This window comes from Phyllostomus discolor, chromosome 14 (genome assembly GCF_004126475.2).
Source record: "Phyllostomus discolor isolate MPI-MPIP mPhyDis1 chromosome 14, mPhyDis1.pri.v3, whole genome shotgun sequence".
NCBI lineage: Eukaryota > Metazoa > Chordata > Mammalia > Chiroptera > Phyllostomidae > Phyllostomus > Phyllostomus discolor.
The window spans coordinates 21490013-21512922 of NC_040916.2; the positions used below are offsets into that span (position 1 = coordinate 21490013).

The window sequence follows — 22910 nt, forward strand, 5'->3', positions numbered from 1 at the left end:
ATGCCGCACCTGAGGTGCCCAAACCCAGTTCAAAGAAAATAAATTAGGTTCATTTATTTGATAGAGGTTAAAAACATTTCCATTTATTTTGACTTACATCAATAAACATTCACTATTTTAAGCATAATTCTTATAGTGTCAGCACTTTCCTTAAAAGTGACTTAGAACTAACTTACCAATTATTTCAGAATTTGACAAATTATGATAAAAAAGGAAGATCAACATTTGCTGAGCACATTGCACGTGCTGACCATTATGCTGCGTGCTCACATGTATTCTTCCTCTATAAAAACCCAGCTCTCTGTGAAGGAGGTACCGTCGTTATCACTTTCCAAGGGAAGACAGGGGGTACTGGAGAAGGTAAGGATAACCTGCCAACTATTACAGAGTCATTAATCTAGGCTGAAACGGGTCACAAGTGTCATTCTTAACACCTTATTGATGAAGCTCATCCTTCCTCCCTTTCCCTTCCACCGATGGCTGCAGGTCAGGAAATGTCTAAGGAGAATTCTTTTGGATATCAAACAACAACTTGTAAAAATGGAAAGCCCTACGCTTTCCTTCACATTGAACTGAGTTTCAGGAGGCACACATCATTGCCAAAATCTTCAGGGATTTAGGTGCAAGAGAATGGAACTGCATTTCTCATTACCGGAAAAATTTATAAAACAAGTTAGAGTAACAATCTTAGAATGACAATCATGTTGAGGCCCAAAATATTTAAATTTAGTACAAAAATGCTAATGTAAATAAAGCTGCATTGAATATTGGAATGGCGTTCAAAGAAAATGAAAACACTAATTCAAAGAGATATATGCACCCTTATGTTCAATGCAGCATTATTTACAATAGCAAAGACATGGAAGCAAGCCAAGTGTCCACTGTTAGATGAATGAATAAATAATACGTGATATATATATATACACACACACACACATATACAATGGAATGTTACTCAGTCATAAAAAATGAAATCCTGCCATTTGTATAACATAGACAGATTTAGAGGGTATTATGCTAAATTAAATAAGTCACACAGAAATAGGCAAATATCATATGATTTCAATTATATGTGAAATCTAAAAAACAAAACAAATGAAACAGAAACAGACTTACAGGTACAGGAAACAAACTGCTGGTTACCAGAGGGGAGGGGCTGAGGGGCCAGAGAAACTGGTACGGGGGACTACGAGGTACAAACTTCCAGTTACAAAGTCAGTAAGTCATGAGGACGTAACGGATGACACAGGAAATAGAGTCGATAATATTGTCGTAACTTTGTATAATGACGGATGGTAAACAGACTCACCATGGGGATCATTTCTGATGCATATATATCAATACCATGTCACTATGACGTTTACCTGAAACTAATCGGATACTGTATGTCAACTGCATGTCACCTTTTTTTAAAGTCTACAAGATCCTATTTTATAGGAAAGCATTTTGAATTTTAGAGATAACTCAGAGTATTAAAATCATACAAGATTAGGTTTAACCAACATTCTTTTTTTATCATAGTAATAAATATTCAAAATTAAAATTACCTTAGATACATGGGAGTAAAAGGCAGAAAACTGTACTTGAACAATTGAAATAACAAATAATAAAAATAATAAAAATAAAATTACCTTAAATATTCATAAATATAAACAGATCCCACATTCCATACAAAGAGTTACTATATTTTTCTGTGCATAATGCACACTTTTTTTGCCCAACTTTTTGAGGGATAAATAAGGGTGTGCATTATATACATGGGTATAAAGATTACATACAATGGATATAATAAACACATGTATAATGCTCACAAAAACGTCAGTGTGCATTATACATGAAGAAATACGGTACTAAGATTTACTACAAAGCCACTGAAAAATAAAACACTATCAATCATTAAAGCTACCTCAAACACCCAAATCTAAACAAATCATTTTTAAAGTATAAACTTTAAACATTTTTAAAAGTTTTGAATTACAATTTTTCTAAAATCGGGGAAATGGCAAAAAAATATCTCATTAGAGAAATGCAAATAGTAGACCACTTTTTTTTACATTTACTTCCCAACAATCACTGGCAGGGATTGGAATCTAAGATTACTGTAAATAACCTGTAACTGTACAAGCTTCTGAAGATAGACGAGTATGATAATGTGAGAAGGAAGGTCCAAGAAGCAGTGCATTTGACCCACTAAGCTTCTTTCCTTCCACCAACTTCTACCAAAGAGTTTTGGTAGTTCTAACAAGATAATTTTCTTCTTTTTAGAGACTGACCCTCTTTACTAGCCCCTCACTTTTCTTCGTTCCCACCCTTCTCACTGATCTGATTACAATAGGAACTAATTTATAATGTGAAGCTCTAATAACAAGAGTATTAATATATACTACATAGCTCATTACATAAAGCATTCTTTGTTTATACATTAGGCGTCATTCTCTTCATTTTCAAGGTCATTAGGTGTTGGATTATTGCCATTTTTAATACGGTCATTAATTACCCTTCCTCTCCTTTCAGCCGACGGATGCTAGTCAGGAAATCTCTAAGAGGAATCATCATCATTTGGGATTTCTTCAGAATTACTTCTAACAGCTAAAATTATGTAACTTTAGGAGACAGTACATCACAGGTGTTTGGTTTTCTCATTTATACCTTAAAGATGCCTTATATACTCTTTTACATATATCAGTATTTCATTACAAACAACTAAACAATTCAAGCAACTACTCACTAGGATCTACACAGTAAAGGAAGAGGGACATTAGCCTTCAATGGTAAATACGATGGAGTAGACAATGACTATCAAGAACTATGCAACTAATTTATTATATTAAAAAGTAAACATACAGAATAAAGTAAAAGGTTTTTAAATATACTTCTTGAATGCACCAAAAGGTGTATGCATCCAGAATTTCTCTGTTTCTCCTGCTCCTCCTCCCACTGGTCGACTTGCCTCCATCCCCACTGCCACCACCCCAAGCAAGCCAGCACCGTCGTGTGTGCGGGCTACTGCACTGGCTTCCTGAGCTGTCCGCAGCTTCTTTCCATCCCATTATGCACAGAACAGAAGGAATATTCTTTTCAAAATACAAACCAAACTATATCACTCCCCTGTTTAAAATACTTCACGGTTTGACACTGCCCTTAGAGATAAAGTCCTCACAGGTCCTATAATCCAGTCTCCATCCAACCTTATTTCTCTTCTATATTGTTTCGAGTTAGCTGGCCGGCTCTCCAGCCCCGCGGCCCCCGCCCCAAGTCCCACACATGCATATATGTGCTGTGCCCTGCCGCCCAGGTTACCTGTACCTACTGCTCACTGTGCCATCGCACTTCTTTTGGGAAGTTCAGATGCAATCTCCAGGTTTCCGTTCAAATGCCGCCCGCAGGGAAACCATCCCTGAGTTCCCGGATTATGCCAGATCCCACACTCGCCACAGCTACAATGATCGACTTCACTCAACTGAGCATTCCTGCCGAGACTGCCAGCCCCACGACGGGAGCGACATCTGTCTGTTCCTCGTGCTATCCCGAGCGTCTACACTACAGGGCTGGGCATGGAGTAGGAGTTGGACAAGTAAATGTTCAATATGGTTTTAATATTAATAACATAAACATAGTTTAAAGAGCCTGTATGATGACAGGAAAACATCAATAATCAGTTCTGTGAAACTCAGAATACACAAAGTTCCTTGCAATCCCTTGTATGCCACACAGACTTTATAAGACAGCTATAAAACGTACCACCAAATTGTAGGGGAAATGATTACTCTTCTGATACATTCAAATTAAGGGCAACATTCATCGCTGTCACTACCTAAACCCAATTTAATAAGAGTTTATGGCTAATGCGTTGAAAAAATCTTATCTAGCAAGAGATAATGGTTATTTACCTATTTTAAAAATCACAAGTGCTGCCAAAGGCAGTAGCCATGCATTTTAAATGCAGCACTACCATGACAATGTGGTCCAAGTGCTCAGAGATAAATGCAAGCCTCTGAAACAGCACATACTAAAAATCCACTGATTTAGTGGCCCCTCGAAGACAAAAAAGTTTACATTGTTAACTGCATTTCATTGTAAAGCAAGTCATTAACAATTAAAAATATTTAACAAACTTTAAGTTAGTAGCTCTACAAATGAAAACTTCCTCAACCTGGAAAACCGTGAGAAAAACTCTATAGGAAAACCTACAGCTGCTCTGGCTGGTATAGCTCAGTGGATTGAGCGCGGGCTGAAAACCAAAGGGTTGCCAGTTTGATTCCCAGTCAGGGCACATGCCTGGGTTGTGGGCCACATCCCCAGTGGGGGCCACGTGACAGGCAACCACACAGTGATGTTTCTCTCCCTCTCTTTCTCCCTCCTTTCCCCTCTCTCTAAAAATAAATAAATAAAATCTTTTTAAAAAACCTCTACACCTAACATGACATTTAATGATGAAAGACTAAATGCTTTCTCAAGAATGGAAACAAGACAAAGATGTCTGTTCTGACCACATCTATCCACACTGTACTGGAGGTCCCAGCCTGTGTAACAGGCAAGGAAAAGAAGTAGTTAAGCCATATAAAGAAGGAGGACATGATTACATGCATAAGAAATACTTTAAAAAACTACTCGCCCTGGCCAGGTAGCTCAGGTGGTTAGAGCATTGTCCCAATACACCAAGGTTGCGAGTTTGCTCTCCCGTCAGGGCACATATAAGGATCAACCAATGAATGAATATATAAGCAGAACAACAAACTGATCTCTCTCTCAAATCAATAAATATGCCCTGACCAGTGTGGCTCAGTTGATTGGGCATCATCCTGCAAAGTGAAAGGTCATCAGTTCAATTCCTGGTCAGAGCACATGCCTGGGCTGCAGATCTGGACCCCAACCGGGGCACATGCAAGAGGCAACCGATCAATGATTCTCTGTCACACTGATGTTTCTCTCCCTCTCTTTCTCCCTTCCTTCCCCTCTCTCTAAAAAATTAATAAATAAATAAACTCAATAAGCATATCATTGGGCGAGGTGTTTTTTAAAAAAAATCTGATTTTCGAAAGCTAGTAAGCAAGTCAGAAAACTGGGAGAAAATATTAGCAAAACAGATATCTAACAAAGGACTTGTATTCCAAATGTAACTGACTCCTACAATTAGTTAATAGAATGCAAACAGCCCGATTTAAAAAATGGCAAAATACTGGCATAGACATTTCACCAAGTAAGATATACAGATGACTCTTAAGAAAATGAGAAAGTGCTGAGCATCAACAGTCATCAAGAAAAGGCGAACTACAATCACAATGAGATACCCTTACACACCCACCGGAATGGCTAATATCCAAACACGGACTAACACTGCTTGTTGGACAGATGCTGAACAACTGAACTCTCACAATGTAATGTAAAATGGCCCAACTTTAAAACAGTTTAGGAGTTTCTTCTAACATTAAACAAAGGTACCCTGTGATCCATCAAGTAAGTCTATGCAATAGAAACAAAACATGTATCCATAAAAACGTGTATTAAATGTACACAGCAGCTTTATTTTTAATAGCAAAACACTGGAAACAACCACACGTCTGTCACTCGGGGAATGGAAAACGTGTGTGTGTTGGCCGGCAAGAGGTACAGGGACACACACGTTCAGGGTTGATGGAGTGTTCAGTATTTCAATAGCTATGCATTACATGCACACGTACACGTCAAACTCATCAAAACATAACATTTAACATCGTGCATTTCACCTGCATGTAAATTATAGCCGAAAAGAATGATAAAGCTATGACTGCACTTGCACATTTCAAGCGCTCCATTTCTGTGTAAAACCACTAAATTAGAGCCTTAAACTACCCGAGTGAATTGTAAGGCACTGCCGGGAAATCATGGCAAAAGTAGGTTTATACTTGTGAGTAGGTGAAACACACAGTTTATCCTTGTACTATCATTCACTTATTAATTATTTTACTTATTATTATTATGAACCTATTTGTACCCACCCCGTACATTGACATTTGAGAAGAAAAACACCAGAGTCTCCCCAAGGCGACATCCCATCAAGAGTAAGAGCCACCGAAGACCCAATGGAGCAGTCACTCAAGCAGCCACTCCCGCGCAGAGGAAGTGCGTCGGGCCTGTGCCCCTGTCACACTCTGCGTCCCTGCGCCTGACCCGGGATGTCTGTCCTCACAGCCATGGTGGCCCAGATGCCAGCGAGCCTCTGGGTGAGAAAGGCCTTCCCACCACACTCAGTCCTACCGCACCCTCAGCCGGCCCTGGCGAGCCGCGGTCTAGAAAGAAAAGAAAGCTGGCCAAGACAGCAAAATCTTTGAGAGGCTCCACTGTAGCTAAGGACAATGGAGGAAGAAAACACTAATTTACATCTATGTGTAACTCTTAGTGGAGGGAATCCTCAAACATAATATACAACTAAAATCTAACTGGTCGAAAACAGTATGCAGAGCAGTAAGATAAAACCACATACAGCGTGATCTTTCTTCCCATTTTCTCCAAGTTACAGTTCTGCCTGGAATAAACATGTATTAAGTCTGAAGACAAGGAAAGCCTGACTCGGGGAAGAGAGTACGGCTTTAGAATGAGCCCAATTTGGGTGGGCACGTGGCCACGGCACTGGTTAGCCACAGGCCTCAGTATGTCATCCTCTCCACGTGCAAAACAGACATAATAACACCTTTTACAGCTGGTTGTGTAATCGGAAATAAAAAATTAACTCCGAAAAGCACACGGCAGATGTTCATTCAAAGCTCACTGATAGTAAGGTAGGTATATTCTTTACTATCAACCAGCTTTTTGTTTAATTATTTCTCCTTCGGAAACTACACCCACAAGTAACCTGTTGAGATTAGGAAATGAATCTATTTTATTGAGTACCCAACTCCCTTAATATTCCTTTTAAAAGTACATTTTCTAAAGATTTTATTTATTCATTTTTACACAGAGGGGGAGGGAGGGAAAGAAACACCAATGTGCAATTGCCTCTGCCTCTCACACACCCCCAACTGGGGACCTGGCCCCCAACCCAGGTATGTGCCCTGACTGGGAATTGAACTGGCAACCATTAGGTTTGCAAGCTGGTTCTCAATCCACTGAGCCACACCAGCCAGGGCTAAAAAGTCTATTCTTAAGAGAAATACATTGTCTGAACCTGACTATGCATCTTGGGAAACTTCTGATTAGCAACACAGTAATATAAAATTTACTAAACCTTAGTCCATGAGCACCTCAGTTACATGGATCCTGCAATTCCCAAATAACTGAGAATTTCTCTTTTTAAATTTTAAAAATGTTGTTTTACTCTATCGAATTTTACATTTAAATCTTCCCAAGAGATTCTACTCCTCCACCTTCTTACACTAAGAATTCTGAACAGAATTCACTGTTAGCCTGGGGTCATCTCTATTAACACCAATTAGAATACTGTCTTACGATACAATCACGCCTTTGCAGCTGCTGGGTTCAAAACAACATGTACCTAGAGAAACTTACTTAATTTCCACAAATAACTGGGCATTTAGAAAAGAATATATAGCTCCCTATATTTTCTGGCTCTGTTTGCATAACGAATATACAGTACCACTCCTCCTCCTCCTCCTAATCTGCTCCCTTTAATTTTCTAGAGGCTTAAATATCAGAAACTATATTTCAAAAGAATTTTTTCTCAAAAACTAAGCAGCAGAACTGCTCTAGTTGCTAAAGTGTCCTAGCACAGGCTGGGCTGCCAGCTGCTGCAGGTGAGGGAGGCAGTGATTCTGTCAGTGTGGCGATACAGCCAGGAAGGGACTTAAAAACACGCAGGAGAACAAATTTCAAGTTTTCCTGTATCTTCCATGGAGGAGCTACTGGTCAATCAGGTTCTTCTCTTTATGAAACAACGAATCTGGAAATTAAACTGTTTAAGAAGGTTTTTATATCAATGAAATCCCATCAAATATTATCTCTCAGAAAGGGTTCAATACAACCATCTCCTTTTAACTTTTATACAGTAAAAACATAGAGGAAAAAGCTGAACCTGAAAACATATCCTGCAAAAGTCTGTTAAAATTGTATGAAAACAGAATAGCACAATTACAATTTAAATAATGGTTCACATTATAGGCAAGAAATGTTTATTTAAATTCACTTTTAATTGAAAGAGATTTGCCCTTATTTAAAAATTGCTATTTTTTAAAGATATCTTATTGTTATGGCAACTGAAGTGCTAAAAATAATAAAGAAATATCAAAGTTGTTATAGCAACTGGAATTTTAAAAAGCTATGAAGTGTAAAGTAATCAAACCTTTACTTGGCTTGAAATGCAACATCTATGACTCAGTTTTCAAAAAGAAACTTGAAATTCTCATGCTCTTGTCTTTACAAGTTGTCTCTGGAGTCCACCCAAATTTAAAAACAAGAAACAAAAACTTCAGCATAAGAGTTGAAGTTTTTTTATACTTCTTATATCCCTCCATCATTCTATACACATTCAACAACGTGGTTCTGAGAAGACACAGGTTACCAAACTCCATGAGTAGCGGGAAATGCTGATCATTCAGTAAATGCACACCAAACTGAACTCAATTATTCAGAGTTTTGCAAAAAGAAATTCTTTTGGTCTTCTAATTTGCTTCTTACTGCCAACCTTCACTGCTCTGCTCTAAAATACACTGAGGGTGGAAAAGACCGACCAGCTGTCAACATGCATTGCCCGGACTCCTCCAATTAGAGTTCCATTAAATGAAAATGTCACTGAAGGCTTACTGCATGATAGGTATTGTGAGATGTTCTAGAACCTCTCCACAGAGGTCACAGGCTAGCAGCATCACTGAGAAGTGACGGTCAATGCCAGGATATAATGAGACTGGCAGGAGAGAATGCACGAAGGCCCTAAGAGCTGTGGCAGGGTCTTTCAAGGCTTTACACCACAGTGACACAAATCATTCTCCTAGACATGGCTAGATTAAGAAATTAAACTTCTAGATTTATGTGCTTTGCATTAGATAATCAAGATACGTTTTTTTTCCTTTCATATTTTTTGTTTGTTCCTTTCTAATAACTAATGACCCAAGATTTGAGTGACAGATGTAGCAAATGGTGCAAGCATAGCACATTTCTCTAGTATTTATGAACAGAAGAGGATTGGCTGGGAACAGACAGACCCCTAGACTGTCTCTCCATACCCTTATGCTTTATATGCATTCTTTACTCATCTCCCTTTAGTAATTCCCCCCAAAAACCACTGGCTTACTTTTAAGCTAGCAGTGGCTTATTTCTGTGAGCTAGCACAGACACCCTGAGAAGCTCAGACTGGGCGCCGGGGAACGAGCCCAGCGTGTGTCTCGCTCAGGCCCAGGTTGGGAGAGCGCAGCTCCTGGTTCGTGGAGCCTGCTGCGGTGGAGGCTGACAACTCCAGAGAGAGAGAAGGCTTTCAACACAGCAGCCTCTTCCCTTAGCTACCTGACCTGTAAAGAAGCTGAGCAATGGCTGCTACCATGGGGCACCTGAGCCCCAAAGCACTCTACTGTCTGTTATGAAAATAAATACCTTTTATTGTCCTTTACAAAAAGGACCAGAAGCACTAAAAAATACCAGACTGTACCTCCAAATTAAAAGCAAATTATTCAATAGTTAATTTGAGCATTATTTTTAACAGTGTAGTACTTTATATTCATGTGGTGCCTGTATGATTAATATTATAAGAGCTGTTGGATTTCTACTTGTTTATGCCACATACACAGTATATAGTGCCTACGTTTATGTATACATTATACATTTCCTAATTACTCTCAAACCAGAGACCATGGAATCTCTGAGAACATATCTTTAGTGGACGGTGACAGATACTCTATAATACTTTGTAATTTTCATTTTTCTATTTCTGCAACAATCTAAAAGCTTTACTAGAAGGATAGTCTAATCATCTGGCTGCCAGCTCATTGTTCTGCGATGTCGGTGCCAACATTTGCTGAAACATTTACCACTGTGTTGGAGCCAAGCAGTTCTGAATCTGTTTTGGGCTAAGAAAATAGAACATAAAGGCATTCAATATGTAAATGAGGCAGCAAGCGGAGGTCACATGACCTCACACCCCACCACACAAATAAGTTGTCCAGTGGGCTGGAGGAGCGTGCTGGGAAAACCCGAGTCATCGGGAGGCGCAGGGCCCCATAAGCACGCCCAGCTCAAGGGAACCCACATCAGAGCTGTCAGGGTCACACTCAGGCTGTCGGCAGCAAATTCAATTTCCAGAAAATAAACTCATCTGTAACATTAAATTAATACAGAAAATGTACATTTTTACTGCTTGTATAGTTTGCTTCTATTAGATTTATTCCAGTCATGAGAGCTACAACTGTAAAGAGTTTATGTTTGATTTTGCATTGCTGCCTATTTAGGTAACACTGAAATCATCTTTATAGTCAACACTGGCAGGAGGGGATCGTTGAGGGCTTTTTTATCCTCATGAAATGAGAAGGCATATTATTCAAAGTTGAAATCTCTGACACACAGTAGCTGATATTCAAAAGATGTCTTTTATAATGACGACTACGAGCTGTGGCAATACAAGTCAAGGGGAGGCAAAGCTACGGAAAACTAACTAGGTTGGTAAGAAAGTCAGTGAGTGAAACACAAACACCATGTGATCTCACCTGCAAGAGGAATCTCATGAACACGGTAAACTAATAATGAATGGAGCAGAACCACAGGCACGGAAACACGGAACGGCCTGGCGGTGGCCAGAAGGCTGGCGGGAGGGGTAACAGTGGAAAGAAGGGGAAGGGACTAGTCAAGGAACATATGTGAATGACCCAGAGGCGTGGACAACGGTGTGAGAACTGACTGTGGGAGCGGGGGGGTAGGATGGATGGAGGAGGGCAAAGGGGGAAAAATGGGGACAATGGTAAGAGAATAACAATAATGATGTTAAAAACAAATTTAAAGAAAGAAACTAACGTTTGAGTGTACAGTGCCCATAGGCTTATGGAAAATATTCAATTATAAGTCATACGAACAGATGGAAAAGGAGTTATAAGAGACGATATAATTACCATAAGATTCTCATTTAAACACACATTTGGTTTCACAGGAAAGCACTAAAGAAATGCCCTATCACCCCTCTTCCACCACCTCCCCGGCCCCCCACTTCCACCCACACCCTGCACTGCAGCTCTAGACCCAGGCAGCTGCCCCGAGTATCTTCCCGCGGCTCCTGCGGCCTAACCCCCAGCGCTCCAATCACACGTTCCCTCCACGTTCGTTGAAAGGATAGCATCCCTGTTGATCCGGCGCTTCTGCCCCAGAGATCTCCTGGTGCCCCGTGAGCAGGCACCACTGACTGGACAGGATCACACCGAAGTGTGACGGGAGAGGGCATGTCAGCAGAAAGGTACGACAGAAGCCTTCCAACCCTCAGCCCAGGGCTGTGTTAACCACAAGACCATTAAGCACCCATTGCAGCGGCCTAAAGTAATTTATTTAGCAATTTATTCACCAACCAACAGAGGTTTGAGTCTATTCAACCATCTTCTCCACTAGTTTATGAACTCCTCTTATAATATTCGCTAAATCAATCAAACTTACTGATTTGTGTTCTTCCCCTGCTGAATATCAACACAAAAGATTATTTTATAAATCTGGAGGCTAATCTAAAATAAACAGCAGGATTCTCTTAAAACATCAGAAATTGGGGTGGCTAAACTCACCCAGAAAAGAAAGCTTTTTAAAAGCAAGCTAAAAACATTGTACTTTCTCATCATCTTTCGGCCATGTTACGGGGGAATGAAGAAAACGAGAAATCAACGCTGACCTACATCCGCCAGGGCTACTGTGTTTCTCCCCAGGCAGCTCCGAGGCTAAGTGGCTAAAGTGATTAGGTAGCATAGGGAACAGCTCAGGGCTCGGAACCTTTGACAGGAATCACTTCTAAGAGACAGAAGCTGAGAAAGGAAAGAATAGACCTATTAAGCTGTTTTCAAGACATGCCTGAAAGAGGGATAAATGTTGCTAAACTGGCAGAAGCCTACTAAGAAAATGTCTCTATTAAGGAGGATTTCAGATCGAAGAAGAAAACGTGTTTGAAGCCTGACTGAGAAGACTGAAGTAGGAATCAGCAATCCATTTGGCACTTTCTGGCCTATTAGACAGCACCATGTGGCAAGGTCTCAGTTGGGGGTAGGGCTTGACAAGCATGTTCACACACACGCGCGCACACATATTCACAGAGACCGGACAGCCCTGCTACTGCAACATGGGCGCCTCCCCAGTGCCGGCTTCCACCCGGCAAGTACGTCCCCACGTCTTCAGTGCTGCCCACCGCACAGGCCAAAGCGGGGTCAACGCAGGTCACAGACGCCGCCACCCTCTGCTCTCCCCGTTCGCTCTCTTACCCAGCCAGACTTTCAGGAGCTGAAACAACCTGGTACCTAAGCAGAAAAATGACTTACAGGAATACAGGTATTTCAAACAACTGAAGGTTTTTGGAAAAAATATAATTTTGTTCAAAGAAAAATATTCTTTGGGCTATCAAAGCAGATTCTCATAGGATCGAAGCAGGCCAGTAAGATGCTAGCATTAATCAAGTATTTAAAACTCAGAGCACTAACACCAAGTAGTCCATAATCAATATTTACGCTATGAAAAAAAGTGTTCGCAAAATTTTACTCAATGCCCAATATTCTGAAGTTGCTTATAAGATAATGAAATAAATCAACTTCCGGTTCTTTTGTTTCTTTTATCATATATGAAGTATTTCCAGAGCTATGCCTCTGGAATAATATCAAATCCTTGGAGTGTTAAGAATCCAGCCTTTCAGCAGCCATCACAGAAAGAATGCATGCATTAAGATGCATTTGTGATCAAAAAGTTTTAGAAAATTTGAGAAAATATTTATCCAATATCCCTCCTTATGTCTTCAGAGTTGTGACTTTGATAGCCCTAGCCATTCAAATGCTTACATATGCAAATATTACCTGGGTACCAAAAAACAGCTGCAAAAATGTGAGGAATTCTCACATAGGAATGGGTCGGAATGACATTTTCCTTAATAACTCCTTTTATAAATGTACCGCCCAGGCTGAATGTCATTATGGGACTATTTATAATTTAGAGATTTCTGTCAAGATGATTTTATGCCCTGACATGGCACTGAGTAGGCTGGGAACAGCTGTATGCCCCAAAGGGAAATAAAAGTCTTGGTGCTGTTCGTGAGTGAAGGTATTAAATCTGAAAGTATTTCTTACAGAACTTCACGGGAATGATGATGGCGAATTGATTATAACCTGCGGTAAAACTATACTACTGAAACAATGCCAATTACAATAATAAATGGTATTCCACCAATAAAGTTTCTTCCTTCTAAGTACATGAAACAATTATAAATTTAACTCTAATCCCTGAGCTTCCCAACCAAGTAGATGTATAGCACTATTACAATTAAAATTTGGGGGCACAAAATGAATGTTAAAAAAGTTTTGGAAAATTTCAGACAAATAGTGTACCCAGTATCCCTGGAATGGCTTTATATTTGTAAATTTTAACTTTGCAAAACATGGATTTAACCAACATAAACAGGATCAAGAGAAAAATGGCAATTATTAGCTAACATGATGACATACCATTAATAAAAGACAGTGGGGGCAGGATAATCAGACTAAGATGTTTATATTTGCTGTGTTTTGTTTTCTTCTGTTTTACTTATTCAATTTTTAAACTCCATTAGAATAAAAAATATTAGGTTATATCTAATTTGTTCCTTATGTTTGAGGGAATTTTCATAAGTATCCAAGTTTGTGAAGAATTCTGAATATAATTGTTGCAAATACTCTTCATGTCTCAGGCAGATACTACTGGAAACGAGAGAAGGAAGTTCTAGTTTACTTACTCCCCGGATGACAGGGAGAGAGTCACTTGACTTCTTCCAGCCCCCAGTGCCTAGTGTATCTCATTTACCAAACAAGGTGCTTATACCATCTGAAGCGTGTGATAGCAACTCAAGATGCTTTTTTCAAGTTCTTGAGAGCCCTGAAATTTTTACATTCACAAGGGTGCCTGTTACCAATATTATAAATTCGGGCTGGGACACAAAAAGTCTAGGCATAAAAGTCACTGATGAACAGTAACATACTACAGTATCTGTTGCTTAGACAGGTCAAATCCTATCTATAGCAAATGCCGCAACAAATTCCAATGGAAAAAACTCAGCATGACAAACAGATTCCCAATATTGTTGATGACCCACACATCTCAAATAACACTCCCTCTTCCTTACTAAGTGAAACAGAATTAAAAAATAGTAGAAAGTTCTCTAGTATTTGCTGTCCTTAGCAACAAAGACAATTTAACCATTCTGTTCTAAATGTTAAATGATAACCCTATTGTTGGCTTATTTTCATTGCACAAAAACTTGCATTCCAATTGTATACCACAAATTTTAACAATAATAATGCCAATAAAATGTTAATCATGGCCACAAATGAAACAAAGGTGTGCTGTAAATTATGCTATATACAGATCAATAAAATCCATTCAAGCCTGGAATTTATTCCTGTTTTCATTTCAGAGTAGCAATAAGATACTTCGGAAAGAGTGTGATTTCAAGATTACTGTGTTGAATGTCGTTTGACCCACTCGGTGCCTTTTCCCAGCACCTTTCTGTTTCCTGTGAAGAGAACAAAAAGCAAACTGCTGCCCGATTTTGACTTAAAATATGGTTATTATTTATTTAAAATATGGTTGAGGACACATGGCTGGCATGTCCTAAAGTCTGAAAAGTATGCAAGAAAACATTTCTACCAGTCAATATAATATATCTTTATCATCATCAGAAAGCACTGAATACCTAAAGAAATACAGCAATGACATGGACTGGAGCGGAGAAATGAAGTTCAGATCTGCATCTTACACGTTTCAAATGCCAGGTGGAGAGCGAGCAGAAGCCGACCTAGGAGTCGGTGCCTGTGCGTCTCCGACAGGCACGAGGTCTGAGAGTGAGGCCCAGAAAGGCTGCTGTTTCCACAGCACAAACAGAGCGCTGTGTGGTCGGGTGCTCTAAGCCAACACTGTGAAACAGCAATTTTACAGCCTCCCCTGGGTAGCAGGTCAGAAAAAGAAAAGATAGATCCTGTATTCCACACAGGCTATGAAACATGGGCACACATTTTCCTTCATCATCCAGTTTACTATGCTTTCTTTTTGAAAGTTTTGGTTTTGGTCAAATACATCTTTTTTTTATAAACTAAAGTGACTTTTCCTTTTGGCATAAGGTGCTTACCTCTCAGATCATTTGCCTTTGGCCTACATATCCCAAAATAAATATTTTTTTCTGTTTCTGAAAAGTTAGTTCCAAACAGAGGCCATATATAAATCAAAAGTAAAATGAACACGCAGTCTAGCTTCCTTCCATACTTAAATTACCTGCAGACATTGTTCCAAAATTAGATTCACAGGCTTGGCAGAAGATAGAATATAACATTTACAGAGCAGTGCTCTGTACTAGGAGTGAAAGAAGAAGGGAGGAGGGAAAGAAGGAAAGAAAGAAGTAAAAAAGGAAGAAAGGAAGGAAGGAAGGAAGGAAGGAAGCTTCAAAAAGTTTCCAAAAAGATTATGTTAAAAATTATTAACTGTAAATACAGGGTCTGCAGAAGTAATACCTGCTTGAGTGTGGTTGGCAGAGTAATAACATGAGTATAATAATTTACTATTTTAATTTGAACATTTCACCTAAAATTTCATGAGTGCTTGAGTGTGACATTATTATGTTACAGAATTACATGCTAACGATTTTGTAATAAAAAGGGGCATTATTTGTGCCAGACCCTGTATTTGTAATGTATTTTTATCCCAAAGCTCAATTGCTTGGCATTTAAATAGCCCCTTCAGCCCAGAAGTCTTTTAAATTTTTGTATTAGTTGATTCAGAATTCAAAGTACAGGTGCCCGGCACTCTGGAAGTGCACTTCATTCTGAGATGGAGAAAAAGCAGTTTTACTCATAGTACGTTTTCCAGAAGAGAATAAAGAAAAAAATTCAAAAGCCATCAAGACATATTACCGAAAATATATATTTACATTCACTACGTGCCGACTCAATACAGTGGTAAATGCTTCCTACAATGTCAGACGCAGTCTAAAGATGCTGCGGTGAGATAAGTGTACATTGGACATTATCAGAGTCACTTATAAGCCAAAGCAGAAAGTGCAGTACAGAGAGCAGAGCGACACATTGGGCGGAGGGTGATGGCAGAATCAAGCAAAAAAGAAAGCGAACTCACAGACGTGGACAACAGTATGGTGACTGCAGAGGGGACAGAGGTGGGTGGAGGTGGAGGAGGGTATAAGGGAGATAAATGGTAACGGAAAAAATACAATAAAATATGCATAAAGGAATGAACACAGAATCTAGTATTGCAGATCCAGGCTGCAGCTGCAGATTGTATCATTATCGCTTGTTTATCCCATACAAGTAAGTGCTACCTCTGGATTTCTCATCTGAAAAAAGCAATACACTAATTGTCTTTATCTCAGATGGTTAGTTGGAACATTAAATTAGACAATATTTATGAAACACTTTGTGAAAAAAGGATAAAGTACGCTAAGTGTCACTATTTTTACCACTAATATTTAAAAATATCTTTTTCCCCTTTTTATTGAATTCAATGGGGTGACACTGGTTAAAAATATCTTCAAGCAGGTTTTAATAGATGAAGAATGGGTGCCTGCCTGGTATCAGACTATGTCATGCAACTTGCTGTGGGCCTCTCTTTCCACATCAATAGAGGGGGTACGGTAATTATTATTGGCCTAACTCGGTATTATAGGGAGCTTTCATAGGATAAAATGAGAAAGTATACAGAAAAAAACCTTATAAACTATGAGTGCTATTTCTTGGACTGTGTATATCCCACCCAAATTCATATGCTGGCATTCTAGCCCTCATGGCGCTAGGAAGTGGGCTTTGGGGAGGGGACTGCTGCCCTTATAGATCATCCAAGGAAGCTCCTTCCGCCACGTGAGGACGAAGCAGGAAGGCAGGTCGCCGGCCCAGGAAGTGGGCCCTCACATGACACTGCACCTGCCGTCGTGGACTTCCCAGCCTCCAGAATGGTGGAAAGTAAGTTTCTGATGTTCATGTGCCGCCTACAGCATGGTATTTTGTTATAGTAGGCCAGATGGATTAAGACAGCTATGAAATATGAATGACTATTCTTATCATAATAAATTTTATTTTCTATTTTTAAAACTTTTTTTGGAAGTTGCATAGACAAGACAGAGTTCATAGTTTGAGTAAAATCTAAGTTAACCACGTGCTAAAACAAAATATCAACACTCTCAGAACATTCACAACTTCCAGGAGAGAACTCCAAAATTAGTTGACCAAAAAACACACGGAAACTGTAATACACTGCAAAGGGAAAGACAATTAACCAAAACCAATCTTAAGATGATCTAAATGCTGAAATTATCAGACAAGAACATTTAAGCAGCTATTGTAACTATGCTCATTGATATTAAGGAAATTTTACTTGCAATGAATAAAAGGAGAAAAGCTCAGGAAAGAAACTGACACTATAAAATACATCCAAATGAAAATTCTAGAATATAAACATACAATAAAAATTCACTGGAAAGACTTCTAATAGAGATGAAAAAAGAAAGGGTAAGTGAACTTGAAGGCAAATCAAGAAAAATTAACCTACCTTTAGAAGAAAAAGAGCTGACAAAAAAAAAAAGCTTCAGGGATCAGTATCAGCAGTTAGGATGCCAGTGGTGGAGGAGAGAATTGGGGAGTAACAGGCATTTGAAGAAATAATGCTCCAAATCTTTCCAATTTGATGAAAGATCTGCCTTCAAGTTCACTTACCCCTTCTTTTAGCTTTACTTCAGTCTTTCCTCAAAGGGTCCCTAGAAATATGTTCATACCGTCATATGTTTTTGTAAAATTTGCCAAAGAAACATTATTTTCCTTAAAGAGCTCCCCCTACTCAAAATTATGTATGTGTCATGACCAAGGAAGCCTAAATCCATATTGGGTATTTACACAAAACTAAGTAGCATAAAATGGATGGATGAAAGGCATATTAGAAATGAAAATTGCAAGCAAGAATATAAATCCTCTTGAGCATTTAGAATACTACTAAACATCTCTTGAATGATGAGTGTCATTTAAAAAGCACTCCCACAAATTAAATTAGTAACAAACTAATGTTCTCTAAATCCACAATCTCAATTAATAAATAGTATGTTCAAGATCTTATAATTCTGTCTATGTCAGTGATTAAACATGTCATGAGCACTATTTAAACTCGCTTTCTCCCTGGGAGTGATTTCTGCAAGGTAAGACATTTAAATCAAGAGGCACTCCGGGTCCATGCAGCGAATAGCGTCTCTTCGTTTCCACAGCAGAGGGGCTGGTCAGGTTTTCCACACAACTGTGTGTCACAGTATCTTTCTGGCTGCTTCGCCCTCTCCAAAAAGAAAAAGAAAACAGCCCTCCAATAACCTTAACCTCTGTGTTAAGCTACTCTCTACAGGACAGAAAATTTAAAGTACTGTGGCTTGCTAAGTAAAGGATTTCTCTCCATTTAACCCGGCAGAAGGAGGGTGAGCAGGACTTACCTTCCCTGGATTTTAAATGTGGTAGGTTGATAGTATAAGAATGAGATTAACAGAAGTAAATTTAATTCTTATTCTTTGGGCTCAAATGGAAAGCCTAAAAGGCGCCAAACAGTTCTGAGAATTTAAAGAGGCTTGATTCAAAACTGAAAGCAGACAGCCAAAACCCAGATGGGAAAAATCGTTCAGAAACATCACCTTCTTTTTCTCTGATTCTCTGACTTTCTTTCTTTTCCATCAAGTAAAAGCCAAATGTCAGAAGATTCAGATGTTATATAAATCATAAATTAAGAAAAAAACAAAAGAAAAAAAAGAAAAGAAAAAAACCTTAAGCCTTACAGGGCAAACCCTTGTGGTTATCATTTTATATTTATTTATATGTAATCCTGTAATAAACTATTTTAATTTTTAAACTATATTGTCTTATCTGTTCATCTTTTCATAGCAATAATGTTCAGTTATGAACTCTATATTACAATGAAGACCATCCATGATGATAATTTTATAGTAAAGAGTAAACTATATTGTGACTTTTTAGTATATGTATCTTTCTTCACTAATATAATTAGCTGGAAACAATTACATGCATTCACTGAGCTAATAACCATTTTAAAATATTTCAGAAACATTTTAGAGTTCAAGGGCTAGGACCTAGAGCCTTGCTACTCAAACTGTGGTTCATTAACTAGCAGCAATGAGAACCAGTTAGAAATGAGAACCACAAGCTTCGCCCCAGATATACTGAATCCAAATCGTATTCAATAGGATCCACACCTGCACATTAAATTTTGAGGTCTGTCCTAGATAATGTTCTCGACGAAAAGGGCAACAGGGACATTAAAACTGAACGTAGACAAAGCACAAACAGGTTCTCCAGAATCAACTCAGTGCTCGCTTTAACGTCTGACTCGAGATCACTGCAGAGAGGCATGGGACTGGTCCCTGAGACGGTACGCTAAGTGCACACTCCTCACGGGGTCCCAGGGACATAAGGCTGGCGTTCAGGTTTACTGCCATATTTGTAAGGGACTCAGCAATCCCTAAAGACTCTTTGGAGGGCCCCTGAAGCATCATGGAGTCCTTGGAAAATCCGTAAAATCACCACAATCAGATAGAGGTTTCTCACTTCGTGGCTGCAGGCACTCTTAGAGAACATCTCTATCTCCACAATAGAAAGACACAGTCGTGACTTAATTGTAACCATTCTCTCGGAGTATGAACGTGCCCCCCACACAGGCGCTGCCATGCCTCAGCATTAGAAAGGCCACCTCTGGGAAGTCAGCAGGCCACCTTTAGTGCTCCTTCTCTGGAGGTGCTATTTGTTTGTGAAAACTCTGGTAAGCCTGCAGTTTTATTACACTGCAAGGGAGAAATATTCTCTAACTTTATGGTCCAAGCAATGTTCAATAGGAAACTGTAAAGAGAGAGTGAGAAATCATAGATAAATAATAGGAAATATCTTCTATTTCCAGTTCTGACACACACCTTCCACAAGTGTGTGTGGCAGGTGTGTGGCAGGAAGGTGGCACCTTCCTTGATCTGAGGATTTAGACTTCTGCATGAACTGTAAAACTAGTATTTGAAATCAATCTAATCCATAGATAAGTCACAAAGATAAATGATGCATGTTTCTAAATCAATGTAGTAAATAAACACACATGACAATACTGCGAGTAAGGTAAACCTATGACTGAGTTGTGCATACTGACACAGACCCACACGCCCAAGTTCAAAGGAAACCAGCCCTAAACAAAAATGAGCCCAGAGCCATGAACCCTGAATAAAAACTAGAGCCGCGGGCTCTAGCGCTGCTCCTGTTCCAGGTTCTGTCTTGCTCCCACCAGGTGCATCACACACAATATAAACCCCCCACATAAAGTGGCACTTGGGGGGGGGTCATAACTTTTCTTCCTTTCTTTACAGAAACTATAAGTCTAATAGAAATGCATCTGCCTTTAAAGAGCAAGTACTCCAAATTCACAAGACAATGTTTGTCCTGGCTAAGCGTTCCATGAAGTTTGTAAATATTAGATTGTGTAGTACCAGCAATTGTTTGTACAAAATTTACCTTCTTGAGCTATAACCAATTAAAAATACTAGCAGAGAAAAAACTGATCCTGAAGGGCCGACGGAAACCAGCTTCACAAAGTTACGTTCCGAGTTCTCTGTGCACCACGGGTGGGAAGGACACAGAGAAGGGCACGCGTAAGTCGCAGTTCCAGTCCTTCCTGAGGGCGGCTGAATGTGTCCAACTACTTCCCTGTTTTAGAAACCACTAAAATTCTGTGTGTGTATTAAGACAAGTATCAAAAGTTAAAAAGTAAAATTAACAACAGTAATATTAAGAACAATTATAAAGTACTCAGTAGTAGTTAGTAGTCAAATACCATTTGGGAAGTTAAGAAATACCTGATATGCTGAATATGATAATCATCATAAAAACACAAAGAAGCCTGGGAAGTAACAAGACATAATACATATATAATGCACACACTCTTGTGAAATTAAAATACTCTCTTATGCACTAATTCTCAAAAAAGTCTTCAGTCAAGCCAAATAAACTATTAACCTAACAGAAATGTCAATATGACTTAAATAGATAAATTTACTTACAGTTTTTAGAAATCTCTGTGTATTGTGGTTCCGCATGACACATACATGCGTGTTCATATTTATTTACCTACATGCATACCCAAGGTTATAACTACGTAGCATGGGTTGTTTCAGGATTTTAAAAAATGATAAGATTACAAGCCAAAAAGCCTTGCAGACCAATCAACACATTGTAACTCCAAAATTACTCCTATTGTGTAAAGTTATACCTGAAAAGAACTCCATTCAAGATCAAAGGTTGTCAGTACAAGTCAAGTCTGCCAGAAATCCCCAAGTTACCCGCTTCGGCCGGGACAGAGCAGTTCAAGAATGCTGCCGGCAGCTGGGCAGCAAGGAGGAGCTGAGCCGACAGCTCGGCAGCTGAGGAGCAGTTTCCTCTTTAGCTGGAGTCGTTTCCTGATTAATGAGTCCCAGGACACTTAATGCAACGTTACGCGGTGCCCCTGGGACGACGAGCATTCTCCTCCTGGCACTGTCTCGTCCCTTCCCAAGGATCGAGCTCCATCGACTTTCTGTTCCAGCGGGGAAAGGCCTTCCCACAGAAGTGGGCTGGGAAAACCACCGCTCCGTAACATCACCGACCCCGACAGGCAAAAAAGTGTATTTAAATCATCGAGGGGGACGCCTTCGATCCTTAATTTAAGGTTCTGCAATAGTGTTTCACTCAGAGAATCTTGATTGTGAATAATATGCAATAAAGATCAATGTTCCTGTTGACTGCACAATCGGCTCTGAAAGGCTGAGACAGAAATTTTGTAAACATAGCCAAATCACACCCATGCTTGAGCTCTGGAACTCTTCCAAGTGAAGAGCCGAGCCCCAGAAATTACAGTCAGAGCGCTGCAGAGACTCTGACTGAGCAGTCCCTGCGAAGAGACGGGACCCCACTCAGAGCGCCTGAGCACCAACCAGACAGCTAGGCAGAAAAACTAAGATAAGCTTTCAATTCAAAATCGCCATTAGACGTTTCAAAAAAGAACTCAAGAGTTAAAGAATTAAATGGAATTGCTCCTTTTCACATAGTTTTTGCTGGTATCACAGTAAAAGTCATCTAGTAAAATATTAACCGGCTTTCACAAACACGTCAAATACGAGCCCCATAACGGGTGGAAGTGACTGGGGTGTTCTGACAGCAGTAACAAGTAAAGCTCTCCTTACAGAAATGTGCACACCCCTGGTACTCCGACCCAGGAATAAAAAAGTTTCAAGCAACTTTTACCTAGTGTATTCATTATTCATTAGGAATAGAAATGTTGGTATGTAAAAAGTCTATTATGCACTTCATAAAAGCATTACTGATAAAATTGATCATGAATCTGGGAGAAGTAAAGATTTAACACAGAGAAGAAAGAAACCAAATGAGAAACATAATAAATTGCTAAGGTATAACTATTCTTTTAAAACTGCAACATACTGAATTGATTACAATACTTAGTTTGAAACATTCTGTGGAATTAATAATTAAATCAAAAACCAAACTATAAAATAAGGCTTTTAAATCTGAAAAAATAATCGCAACATTAATAACACCCCAAAACATGACAGTTACCTAGTACCATCTTGAAGAAGCTCAAGAAATTTCACAAAGGAACTAAATTTTTCTACGGCTGAAAATAATCTTAAATTGACTCAGTGGTCTTTTGGTTTTCCATTTATTTTTTTTTCTATTTGGTAGAAAAAGGAAGTAGAAGCTCAGATATATCTGAGTTTGTAA

The 22910-nt window shown here is 39.2% G+C and overlaps 1 protein-coding gene across 4 annotated transcripts in view; it reads right to left on the reverse strand.

Moving 5' to 3' along the window:
- The window catches only part of RABGAP1L (RAB GTPase activating protein 1 like), a 454513-nt gene that overhangs the window by 291189 nt on the left and 140414 nt on the right, over positions 1 to 22910 (reverse strand). The window lies entirely within an intron of this gene.